Source organism: Balaenoptera physalus (assembly GCF_965194825.1).
Source record: "Balaenoptera physalus genome assembly, chromosome: 6".
NCBI lineage: Eukaryota > Metazoa > Chordata > Mammalia > Artiodactyla > Balaenopteridae > Balaenoptera > Balaenoptera physalus.
Window position 1 is genome coordinate 123,568,831 of NC_138885.1, and position 12,639 is coordinate 123,581,469.

The following is a 12,639-nucleotide window of genomic DNA, read 5'->3' on the forward strand; positions in this document are numbered from 1 at the left end:
TTGGATCACACCCTAGTTTATGCTAATGAAGTGACTTAGGATGGGGTCCCTAGAGCATCTCAGGATGGAACTGGTCACCAGAAGGACCAAGTGATTAGAGGTTTGAACTTTCAGCCCTACTCACCGACCTCCTGCAGGGAGTGAGGGGGCTGGAGACTGAGCTCTATAAAAACTCTTGAACAGGAGGATATTCAGTAAGCGTCCGGGACGGTGAGCATTTCTGTCCAGGTGCTGGGGAGGCGGCACACCTGGAGAGGGTTTGGAAGCTCTGCTGCATACCTTCCTCCCCATCCCTTGCCCTGTGCGTCTCTTCCGTTTGTCTGTTTCTGAGTTGTATGCTTTATAATAAACTGGAAAATATAAGTAAAGAGTGTTCCTGAGTTCTTTGAGCCATCCTGGTAAATTATTGAGCCTGAGGAGGGGTTTGTGGGAATCCCTATTTATAACCGGCCGGAGACTTGTAACTACCAAGTGGGGAACAGTCCTGTGGGACTGACCCCTTACTTAAGCTGTGGGATATAGCTCTTATGAAATAGATTACAAAACTTAGACCAATTCTGGCTTAAAAATTATCTCTAACTTTTATCAAAAGAGTGTACGCACACGGTGGAAGACTTTTTAAAGTAATTTCTTGGCAGAGTGTGTTTGTGGAATTAAATTTTCTGAGTCCGTGCGTGTCTGAAAATGTCTTTATTCTACCTGCAGTTGAACACGAATGTAGATGGGCGTTCTAGATTAAAATTTCCCTCAAAAGTCTGAAGGCATTGTTCATAGCCTTCTAGCGTCCAGTACTGCGGAGACGTCTGCTGCCAGTATGAGTCTTATTCCTTTATAGGAAGGGTGGCTATACATACTGGTTTGTCTGGAACACCTTCAAATTTACCTTATAATGGTACATGCGTTTACTCTCAAAAATATCCTTCTTTGTTGATTAATTATAGAATCACCTTATTTGTAAGTGACCTGGTTTTTGTTTTTTGGAAGCTTTTAGGGTATTCTTATATCTGGTGCTCTGAGAATTCACAAGGCTGTGTCTAGAGTTCAGTTAACTTTTTCTCCCCCATTCATCCGCTCAGTACTCAGCAGGCCCTTTCAATTTGAAGACTAGTGTTCAGTGAAGCTCTGGGATATCTTATTGCAGAATGCTTCAGTAATTTCTACCTCTTCATTCTCTTTGTTCTTTCTTTCTAAAACTCCTTTTAGTGGAACTTGGTCTTTGGGATTAATTTGACACCCAATTAGAAAAACAAAAACTTTTTAAGCTCCTGTTCTCTACTTCATTGCTCTTGCTTTCCTTTCTGGGAAAATATTCCCAACCTCATTTTCTAATACATCTATTGACTTTTTAATTTCAGGTGTTATTAACTTCCAAGAGCTTTTTCTTATTTTCAGTCCTTCTGTATACCATCCTATTCTGGTTTCATCAACAAGATGGTCTCTCTTATCCCTTTGAGAATATTAATTACATATGCATATTTAAAGTGTTTCCTACATTGTCTATCTCCATTTCATACCCCGCTCACACACACTTTTTGTTTTCATCTCTCATTGTGATTTTTCACCCTCAAGTATCTGGTGATCTAGAGCTTTATCTTCTGTCTGGATTTTTGGTTCTGATATATCTTCCTGTTTCTAGTTTTTTTCCATCAATAAATTCTCAACATTGGCACTAGATTTAACATTATGAAACAGATCTGATTATTCCATTCTCTTGCATAAAAATCTGAATGGCTCTTCAGAGATCTGGCTAATGTCTAAACCACTTAGCGTGGCACACAGGGCAGTGGCAGTGAGGTACAGTGTTTTCTAGAGCTGCTGTCATGCCACAAATTTGGTGGCTTAAAACAACAGGAATTTATTCTCATAGTTAATAGAAGCCAAAAGTTTGAATCAGCATTACTGGACTGAAATCAGGGTGTTGCCAGGGCTAGCTCCTTCCTTCTAGAGAAGAAGCTGTTCCCGCCTCTTCTAGCTCTTCTAGCTCTTCTAGCCTCTTCAGCTTCTGGGACTGCTGCAGTCCGTTGCTCCACTCGAGGCTTCTAGGCCAGCGTCTTCAAATCTCTTTGTTTCATCTTCACTGTGTATGTCAAATCTACTGCTTCTCTCTTACAGGGACACTTGTGATGGCATTTAGGGCCCACTGGATAATCGACGATTGTCTCCCCATCTCAAAAGCCTTAATTTAATAACACCTGCAAAGACCCATTTTCCAAATAAGGTAACATTTACAGATTCCAGGGATTAGGACCTGATACCTTTGAGGTCGTTAATCAGCCTACAACATACTTAGTTTTCTTGAAGTGCCCTTTTCTTGAATACCTCTGCTTTTCCAAATACTGTTACTGCCTGCAGTTTCTTCTCTTCTTGCCTCCTTGGCCAAAAATGAATGGATCATTAAATCTTTGTTGAGGAGATTCAACATTTATTGAGGGTCAATTGAATACTAGGACTTGTCATATTAGACAACAAAACAAGGTAAGGTAAACATGCACCTGTGTCAAACCTTCTCCACGGCAAATTTCTCAGAAGGGATTCACTAAGTCATAGGAATGTACATTTTTAGCTTTTGCTGCCAAATTGCTCTCCAAAGTGGCTGCACTTCCCCTAATAATGCCAAGCGCGATCTTGTTTCCTATATCCTTGCCAATACTTGTGATTTTTTTTCATTAAAAGAAATCTGATAGGGGAAAATTATATCGTTTTAACTTGCATTTCCTTGCTAACTAGTGATGTTGACCATTTTTTTCAAAGTTAATAGACGTTTGGATTTTTTCTCTGAACGTACATAGCCCATTTTTTCTATTGTGTTGCCTTCTATTTATAACAACTCTACAAATATGGACATGTATTGTTCATATATATTGTTGCTGTCCTCATTTACGTAATGAGTAAACTGGCACAAGAAATAAGTAAATTGATAAGATGCCCCCCTCACTCCCCATGGACAGATGGATAGACGAATGAAGAAATGAATGAATGTGTCTAGAATCATAGCTATTAAAAAACAGAGCAGGGATTTTGGACCCAGATATATCTGGTTTTAAGGCCTGTCCCTTTTAAAGTAAACATCTGGCTGCCTTGTAGGGAATGAGGAAATTAATAGTGAGGCAGTGCTGTGCTGAATTTTGACTCAAAATACTTAACCAATACTTACTAGCTCTGTGAGTTTGGGCTGATGTTAATATATTTTTTTAAGTAACTAATGATTCCTAACCTATCTGCTTTGAAAGTGATTGAGAAAATCATTGAGATGATATACAAAAGTATGGTATATACAGTGAAATACTATTATAAAGCTTACTAATTATCCTTGACCATCATAACAGTGAGTGAAAAAACTCAACATACTTTATAAAAGTTTTGGATATATCTTTTTTTAAAAAGATAGACTTTATTTTTTAAGAGCAGTTTCAAGTTCACAACAAAATTGAGCAGAAGGTAGTGAGATTTCCCATGCGTCCCCTGTCCTCCCGTATGCACAGCCTCCCCCGGTTGCAGCGTCCTGCGCCAGAGTGGTACTTCTGTTACCATCGATGAGCCTACATTGATGCATCGTTATCACACACAGTCCTCAGTTTACCTTAGAGGTCACTCTTGGTGTTGCACGTTCCGTGGATTTTGACAAATACGTAATGTCGTATATCTACCATTATAGTATCCTACAGAGTAGTTGCACTGCTCTGAAAATCCTCTCTGCTCTGCCTGTTCATCCCTTCTTTCTCCTTAACCCTAGGCAACGTTTTGCTGTCTCAGTAGTCCCAATCCTGTCTCCGTAGCTTTGCCTTATCCAGAATGTCATATAGTTGGAATCATAGTGTGTAACCTTTCAGATTGACTTCTTTCACTTAGTAATCTGCATTTGAGTTGCCTCCATCTTTTCATGGCTTAATGGCTCATTTCTTTTTAGTGCTGAATAACATTCCATTGCCTGGATGTAGCAGTTACACATTCACGTGCTGAAGGACATCTTGTTTACTTCCAAATTTTGGCATTTACAAATAAAACTGCTATAAACAGTTGTGTGCAGCTTTTTTGTCTAGACATACATTTTCAACTCATTTGAGTAAATATCAAGGAGATCAATTGCCGGATCATATGGTAAAGAGTATGTTTAGTTTTGTAAGAAACTGCCAAACTGTCATCCAAAGTGGCTGTACCATTCTGCATTCCCACCAGCAGTGAATGAGAGTTCCTGTTGCTCTGCATTCTTGTAGCATTTAGTGATGTTAGTATTTTGGATTTTGGTTATACTAATAGGTGTGTAGAGTGGTATATATAACATGCTTTTTTGGTAAAAGTTTACATGATAAAATGTCATTTGCTAGTATAATAGATGATATTTCCAGAAAAACTCAACAGAAATTTTCCTGTGAGGTTTGGAGATAGAGATATCTCCAGGAAAAGGTTGATATTTGGCTCTGTGATTAACCAGATGAGGAGTAGTAATGCTTGCCTTCATGTGTTTGTTTTGATAGGTATTGAAACAAAGGCACATATTTGAAGGCACTAGTACCTCCTACCATTGTCAACTGGTAAAATGTTTAATTTTATTTAACTACAAAGTTTCTATTAACTGTCAAAGAAAAAATTATTTTCTCTCCATTTTGTGATTGTAGAATTATGAAAGTTATGAGAAAGTAGCTTTTATACTAATTTTAATTCCATATAAGCCCATTGGAATATTTAGCCCATGTTATTCAGCAATATTATTGATATTTAACCTTCCTTTCATCAATTTGAGTTTCATTAAGCGTCTCTGCAAAAGTTTGAACTCAGTATCCTCTTTATTTTGCAAAGTTTAGCACTAATTAGGCTGGTAGCAGCATTTCAACACGTGATGGTCCTTTGAAATTTGTGTTTTATTTAAAATTTCTAACTGGACATTTTAACAAATTGTAGGTGGAAGGCCAGGAAAACAGCAGTGGATTTTTTGTTGTTTTTTGTTTGTTTGTTTGTTTTTTAACATCTTTATTGGAGTATAACTGCTTTACAATGGTGTGTTAGTTTTTGCTGTATAACAAAGTGAATCAGCTGTACATAAACAATATCCCTGTATCTTCTCCCTCTTGCATCTCCCTCCCACCCTCCCTATCCTACCCCTCTAGGTGGACACAAAGCACCGAGCTGATCGCCCTGTGCTATGCGGCTGCTTCCCACTAGCTATCTATTTTACATTTGGTGGTGTATATATGTCCATGCCACTCTAGTCTCTAGGTCCATTCACCTCACTATAAATAACTCAATTTCGTTTCTTTTCATGGCTTAGTAATATTCCATTGTATATATGTGCCACATCTTCTTTATCCATTCATCTGTCGATGGACATTTAGGTTGCTTCCATGTCCTGGCTATTGTAAATAGAGCTGCAGTGAACATTGTGGTGCATGACTCTTTTTGAATTATGGTTTTTACATGGTATATGCCCAGTAGTGGGATTGCTGGGTCGTATGGTAGTTCTATTTTTAGTTTTTTAAGGAACCTCCATACTGTTCTCCATAGCGGCTGTATCAATTTACATTCCCATCAACAGTGCAAGAGGGTTCCCTTTTCTCCACACCCTCTCCAGCATTTATTGTTTGTAGATTTTTTGATGATGGCCATTCTGACTGGTGTGAGGTGATACCTCATTGTAGTTTTGATTTGCATTTCTCTAATGATTAGTGATGTTGAACATTCTTTCATGTGTTTGTCGGCAATCTCTATATCTTCTTTGGAGAAATGTCTGTTTAGATCTGCCCATTTTTGGATTGGGTTGTTTGTTGTTTTGCTATTGAGCTGCATGAGCTGCTTGTAAATTCTGGAGATTAATCCTTTGTCAGCTGTTTCATTTGCAAATACTTTCTGCCATTCTGAGGGTTGTCTTTTCATCTGGTTTCTGGTTTCCTTTGTTGTGCAAAAGCTTTTAAGTTTCATTAGGTCCCATTTGTTTATTTTTGTTTTTCTTTCCATTTCTCTAGGAGGTGGGTTAGAAAGGATCTTGCTGTGATTTATGTCACAGAGTGTTCTGCCTATGTTTTCCTCTAAGACTTTTATAGTGTCTGGCCTTACATTTAGGTCTTTAATCATTTTGAGTTTATTTTTATGTATGGTGTTAGGGAGTGTTCTAATTTTATTCTTTTACATGTAGCTGTCCAGTTTTCCCAGCAGTACTTATTGAAGTGACTGTCTTTTCTCCTTTGTGTATTCTTGCCTCCTTTATCAAAGATAATGTGACACATGTGCATGGGTTTATCTCTGGGCTTTCTATCCTGTTCCATTGATCTATATTTCTTTTTTTGTGCCAGTACCATACTGTCTTGATTACTGTAGCTTTGCAGTATAGTCTGAAGTCAGGGAGTCTGATTCTTCCAGTTCCGTTTTTCTTTCTCAAGATTGCTTTGGCTATTCGGGGTCTTTTGTGTTTCCATACAAATTGTGAAATTTTTTGTTCTAGTTCTGTGAAAAATGCCATTGGTAGTTTGATAAGGATTGCATTGAATCTGTAGATTGCTTTGGGGAGTATAGTTAATTTTCACAATGTTGATTCTTCCATTCCAAGAACATGGTGTATCTCTCCACCTGTTTGTATCATCTTAAATTTCTTTCATCAGTGTCTTACATAGTGTTCTGCATACACAGCTTTTGTCTCCTTAGGTAGGTTTATTCCTAGGTGTTTTATTCTTTTTGTTGCAGTGGTAAATGGGAGTGTTTCCTTAATTTCTGTTTCAGATTTTTGATCATTAGTGTATAGGAATGCAAGAGATTTCTGTGCATTAATTTTGTATCCTGCTACTTTACCAAATTCATTGATTAGCTCTAGTAGTTTTCTGGTAGCATCTTTGGGATTCTCTATGTATAGTATCATGTCATCTGCAAACAGTGATAGCTTTACTTCTTTTTTTCTGATTTGGATTCCTCTTACTTCTTTTTCTTCTCTGATTGCTGTGGCTAAAACTTCTAAAACTATGTTGAATAATAGTGGTGAGAGTGGGCAACCTTGTCTTATTCCTGATCTTAGTGGAAATGGTTTCAGTTTTTCACCATTGAGAGCGATGTTGGCTGTCGGTTTGTCATATATGGGCTTTATTATGTTGAGGTAAGTTCCCTCTTTGCCTACTCTCTGGAGAGTTTTTATCATAAATGGGTGTTGAATTTTGTTGAAAGCTTTTTCTGCATCTATTGAGATGATCATATGGGTTTTCTCTCAGTTTCTTAATATGGTTTATCACACTGATTGATTTGAGTATATTGAAGAATCCTTGCATTCCTGGGATAAACCCCATTTGCTCATGGTGTATGATCCTTTTATTGTGCTGTTGGATTCTGTTTGCTAGTATTTTGTTGAGGATTTTTGCATCTATGTTCATCAGTGATATTGGTGTGTAGTTTTCTTTTTTTGTGACATCTTTGTCTGGTTTGGGTATCAGGGTGATGGTGGCCTCGTAGAATGAGTTTGGGAGTGTTCTTCCCTCTGCTCTATTTTGGAAGAGTTTGAGAAAAATAGGTGTTAGCTCTTCTCTAAATGTTTGATAGAATTCGCCTATGAAGTCGTCTGGTCCTGGGCTTTTGTTTGTTGGAAGATTTTAAATCACAGTCTCAATTTCAGTGCTTGTGATTGGTCTGTTTATATTTTCTATTTCTTCCTGGTTCAGTCTCAGAAGTTTGTGCTTTTCTAAGAATTTGTCCATTTCTGCCAGGTTGTCCATTTTATTGGCATATAGTTGCTTGTAGTAATCTCTCACGATCCTTTGTATTTCTGCAGTGTCAGTTGTTACTTCCCCTTTTTCATTTCTAATTCTGTTGACTTGAGTCTTCTCCCTTTTTTTCTTGATGAGTCTGGCTAATGGTTTATTAATTTTGTTTATCTTCTCAAAGAACCAGCTTTTAGTTTTATTGATCTGTGCTATCGTTTTCTTCATTTCTTTTTCATTTATTTCTGATCTGATCTTTATGATTTCTTTCCTTCTGCTAACTTTGGGTTTTTTTTGTTCTTCTTTCTCTAATTGCTTTAGGTGTAAGTTTAGGTTATTTATTTGAGATGTTTTTGTTTCTTGAGGTAGGATTGTATTGCTATAAACTTCCTTCTTAGAACTGCTTTTGCTGCATCCCATAGGTTTTGGGTCATCATGTTTTCATTGTCATTTGTTTCTAGGTATTTTTTGATTTCCTCTTTGATTTCTTCAGTGATCTCTTGGTTATTTAGTGTATTGTTTAGCGTCCATGTGTTGTTTTTTTTTTACAGATTTTTTTCTGTAATTGATGTCTAGTTTCATAGCGTTGTGGTTGGAAAAGATACTTGATACGATTTCAGTTTTCTTAAATTTACCAGTGCTTGATTTGTGACCTAAGATATAATCTGTCCTGGAGATTGTTCTATGAGCACTTGAGAAGAAAGTGTATTCTGTTGTTTTTAGTTGGGATGTCCTGCAAATATCAATTAAGTCCATCATGTTTAATGTATCATTTAAAGCTTGTGTTTCCTTATTTATTTTCATTTTGGGTAATCTGTCCATTGGTGAAAGTGGGGTGTTAAAGTCCCCTACTGTGATTGTATTACTGTCGATTTCCCCTTTTATGGCTGTTAGCATTTGCCTTAAGTATTGAGGTGCTCCTGTGTTGGGTGTATAAATATTTACAGTTGTTACATCATCTTCTTGGATTGATCCCTGGATCATTATGTAGTGTCCTTTGTCTCTTGTAATAGTCTTTATTTTAAAGTCTATTTTGTCTGATACGAGAATTGGTACTCCAGATTTCTTTTGATTTTGATTTGCATGGAATATCTTTTTCCATCCCCTCACTTTCAGTCTGTATGTGTCCCTAGGTCTGAAGTGGATTTCTTGTAGACAGCATATGAATGGGTTTTGTTTTTGTATCCATTCAGCCAGTCTGTGTCGTTTGGTTGGAGCATTTAATCCATTTACATTTAAAGTAGTTATCGATATGTGTGTTCCTTTATTATCTTTTTCTTAATTGTTTTGGGTTTGTTATTGTAGATCTTTTCCTTCTGTTGTGTTTCCTGCCTAGAGAAGTTCCTTTAGGATTTGTTGTAAAGCTGGTTTGGTGGTGCTGAATTCTCTTAGCTTTTGCTTGTCTGTAAAGGTTTTAATTTGTCCTTCGAATCTGAATGATATTCTTGCGTGGTAGAGTGATCTTGGTTGTAGGTTTTTCTCTTTCATCAGTTTACATATGTCCTGTCATTCCTTTCTGGCTTGCAGAGTTTCTGCTGAAAGATCAGCTGTTAACCTTATGGGGATTCCCTTATATGTTATTTGTTGCTTTTCTCTTACTGCTTTTAATATTCTTCCTTGGTATTTAATTTTTGATAGTTTGATTAATATGTGTCTTGGCCTATTTCTCCTTGGATTTATCGTATATGGGACTCTCTGTGCTTCCTGTACTTGATTGACTATTTCCTTTCCCATATTAGGGAAGGTTTCAACTGTAATTTCTTCAAATATTTTCTCAGTCCCTTTCTTTTTTCTCTTCTTCTTCTGGGACCCCTGTAATTCGAATATTGGTGCGTTTAATGTTGTCCCAGAGGTCTCTGAGACTGTCCTCAATTCTTTTCATTCTTTTTTCTTTATTCTGCTCTGCAGTAGTTATTTCCAGTATTTTATCTTCCAGGTCACTTATCCATTCTTCTGCCATTGATTCCTTCTGGAGAATTTTTAATTTCATTTATTGTGTTGTTCATCATTGTTTGTTTGCTCTTTAGTTCTTCTATGTCCTTGTTAAACGTTTCTTGTATTTTCTCCTTTCTATTTCCAAGATTTTGGATCATCTTTACTCTCATTACTCTGAATTCTTTTTCAGGTTGACTGCCTATTTCCTCTTCATTTGTTTGGTCTGGTGGGTTTTTACCTTGCTCCTTCATCTGCTGTATTTTTCTGTCTTCTCATTTTGCTTAACTTACCTTGCTTGGGGTCTCCTTTTTGCAGGCTGCAAGTTTGTAGTTCCCGTTGTTTTTGGTGTCTGTCCCCATTGGGTAAGGTTGGTTCAGTGGGTTGTGTAGGTTTCCTGGTAGAGGGGACTGGTGCCTGTGTTCTGGTGGATGAGGCTGGATCTTGTCTTTCTGGTGGGCAGGACTATGTTCGGTGGTGTGTTTTGCGGTGTCTGTGAACTTATTATGATTTTAGGCAGCCTCTCTGCTAATGGGTGGTGTTGTGTTTCTGTCTTGCTAGTTGTTTGGCATTGGGGTGTCCAGCAGTGTAGCTTGCTGGTCATTGAGTGGAGCTGGGTCTTAGTGTTGAGATGGAGATCTCTGGGAGAGCTTTCGCCATTTGATATTATGTGGGGCCAGGAGGTCTCTGGTGGACCAGTGTCCTGAACTCTGCTCTCCCACCTTAGAAGCTCAGGCTTGGCACCCGGCTGGAGCACCAAGACTCTGTCAGCCACCCGGCTGAACTGTGCCCTGAAGAGCAAGCATATCTTCTACCACCTGGTTATCAGGTTTAGAAAGTGAAGTGAATGCCATTGCATTGTAGGCGTTAAAAAAATGGCTTTCTGTGGATCCTTAAGTGCCGGAAGACCTGGCTTCACGTGGACTATAGACGTCGTATGCCTGTGCCTGCGCGCACTGCACCCGCACGTGTCCAGCAGTGGAGTTTTTGTTAAACTGTAGCAAGATCTTCCTGTTAATTAGTTGTCATGGGGTAAAATACAGCATAGTTTTGTTCTTTACTTACTATGACTTCTGAAGTGAATTAGAATTTGTGAAATCTCGGGGCAAGAATTTAAGGATCAGGTGTCCAGAAAGTTTTTAGCATTCTGAGAAGTGAAAGTAAAATTGGTTAGAACCGTTATAAGGAAGAGTCCATGTTGGTCAAGTGCTTTGAAAATATGAGCAATAAGCGTTTTATGTATTAGAATCATGATTGTTGACATTTATCTATTTCAGAAGATCATTTCAGAATCTTTGCCCACAACTGTTGAGTTTACTGATTTTACATTTTCTACTGATTTTAAGAAATTACATGAATAATGTTTATTACTAAAAACTGTAAACAGTATAAGAATGTGTAAGTAAAAGGGAAACTTCCCTGTCTCCTGTTTCTTTTGCTAGAGGTTACCTCTCACCAATTTGGAGTGTGTCCTTCTAGATTTTTTACGTGCATATCCAAGATTATCATCTTTTAATGAAGCAGGTATGATGGAGAAAGGCAAATACCTTGCCCATTGGTGTGCCTTCATTTTACGTTAGACATTTCTTTGCCTACATCTTCTTGAGCGATATACTTGGCTAAATGAAGAATGCTTTGAAGTGACTAAATATATTGGAACACTGTATTTTCTCTACAAATTTCTTTTAGCAAACATAAAAGGGAAATTCTTTGGAAACCCCAAACTTTAAATTTCTAGCTAAGAATAGATCAACATAGTTTAGATTTACATTGAAGTTAAAATCGCAAAGTTAATTTACTGTGTACTGAACAACAGGTATTAAAGAGTAAAGCATTTATATAAATGACTGCAATTAGTGTTGCCTTTATTGAGGGTCACCTATACTGGGGTAGAGAAAGAAGTGGTTTTGGAATTTTAGTCTGTCTATTTAGGGTGGGGGAGGGAAACAGTGCATGGAGAAAAAAGTGCTGTGGCAAAGTGACAAAGGTAACTTTGTCTCTCATAATTTTGCCTAGACTTGATCAGGTATCCAAAAAGAGGAAAGGAAATTCGTTATTTTATGTAGGTTAGCTATATTATGAAGTAAATAGAATTTCATGGACTATTTGAGAAACCCAGTGTCTTGAATTATAAAACTTAGAACTCCACCTCTTCACATTTGGGAACTACTCATATTCAGAAGTTTTGTGACTTAAGATATGATGTAAAAATTGACCTGATTCACATGTGTGCATATCCTTTGTGTAGTTGTTAGATTGAAGCATTTAAATCTCCGTAAGAAATTTGGAGAAGCAGATTTTGATTTGGGTTTTATTTTAATGCTATTTATTAGTAGTCCCCCCAAAAAATGACATGTAGAATTTAAAAGAGAACATTAAAAAGTAGAATTGTATGTGAATAAATTTAGATTCATTATCATTGCTATTCAGTAGTGTTTTAAATCTATGTTACAGATTCACAGCAAGTTGATTACTCTTTTTCTTGATGTTCAGTTATACTGATTAAAAAAAGGGAAATTCTATCTATGATTCTAGTGATTCATACTTACATATTTTATAGAGTAGACAAGTTTTGATGGCCTTCAGGATTTCATCACTCACTTGATCCAGTAGTCCACGTCCAGCTGGTAGCAGAAAGGGTTACTTGTGCGTATAGTCGTGCAATAGAGAGAAATTATTGAGAGTATTTTCATTTGTATTTCAGTGAAAATGATACAGATTATAAGTTTGCAAGGAGATGGGGACAGCAGCGGTTTTGCCACTCTTTTGGCATAACACGAAAAGGTTTCTTAGAGTCAGGCCAAATACTGCTCATAGCTATTGAAGGTGGATTCCTTTTTTTAACACCTTCTGTTTTTAAAACACAATCTAGTTTTTGAACATTGATGGAAAAGCTGCAGAGGCCAGAAGACTGAGCACATCAGAGAGTGGAGGAGAGGAGTGGGAAGACAACGCTTTATCTTAGTAGCTTTGATTTTGAAACCTGTTTAGATAAAGCTTTATTAGTGGTAAAATAATTGAGAATTTATGGAAAGAA

General features: G+C 37.3%; 1 protein-coding gene across 2 annotated transcripts in view; it reads left to right on the forward strand.

The window, feature by feature from the left end:
• ACSL3 (acyl-CoA synthetase long chain family member 3) overlaps positions 1 to 12,639 on the forward strand; it is an 87,594-nt gene that overhangs the window by 24,328 nt on the left and 50,627 nt on the right. The window lies entirely within an intron of this gene.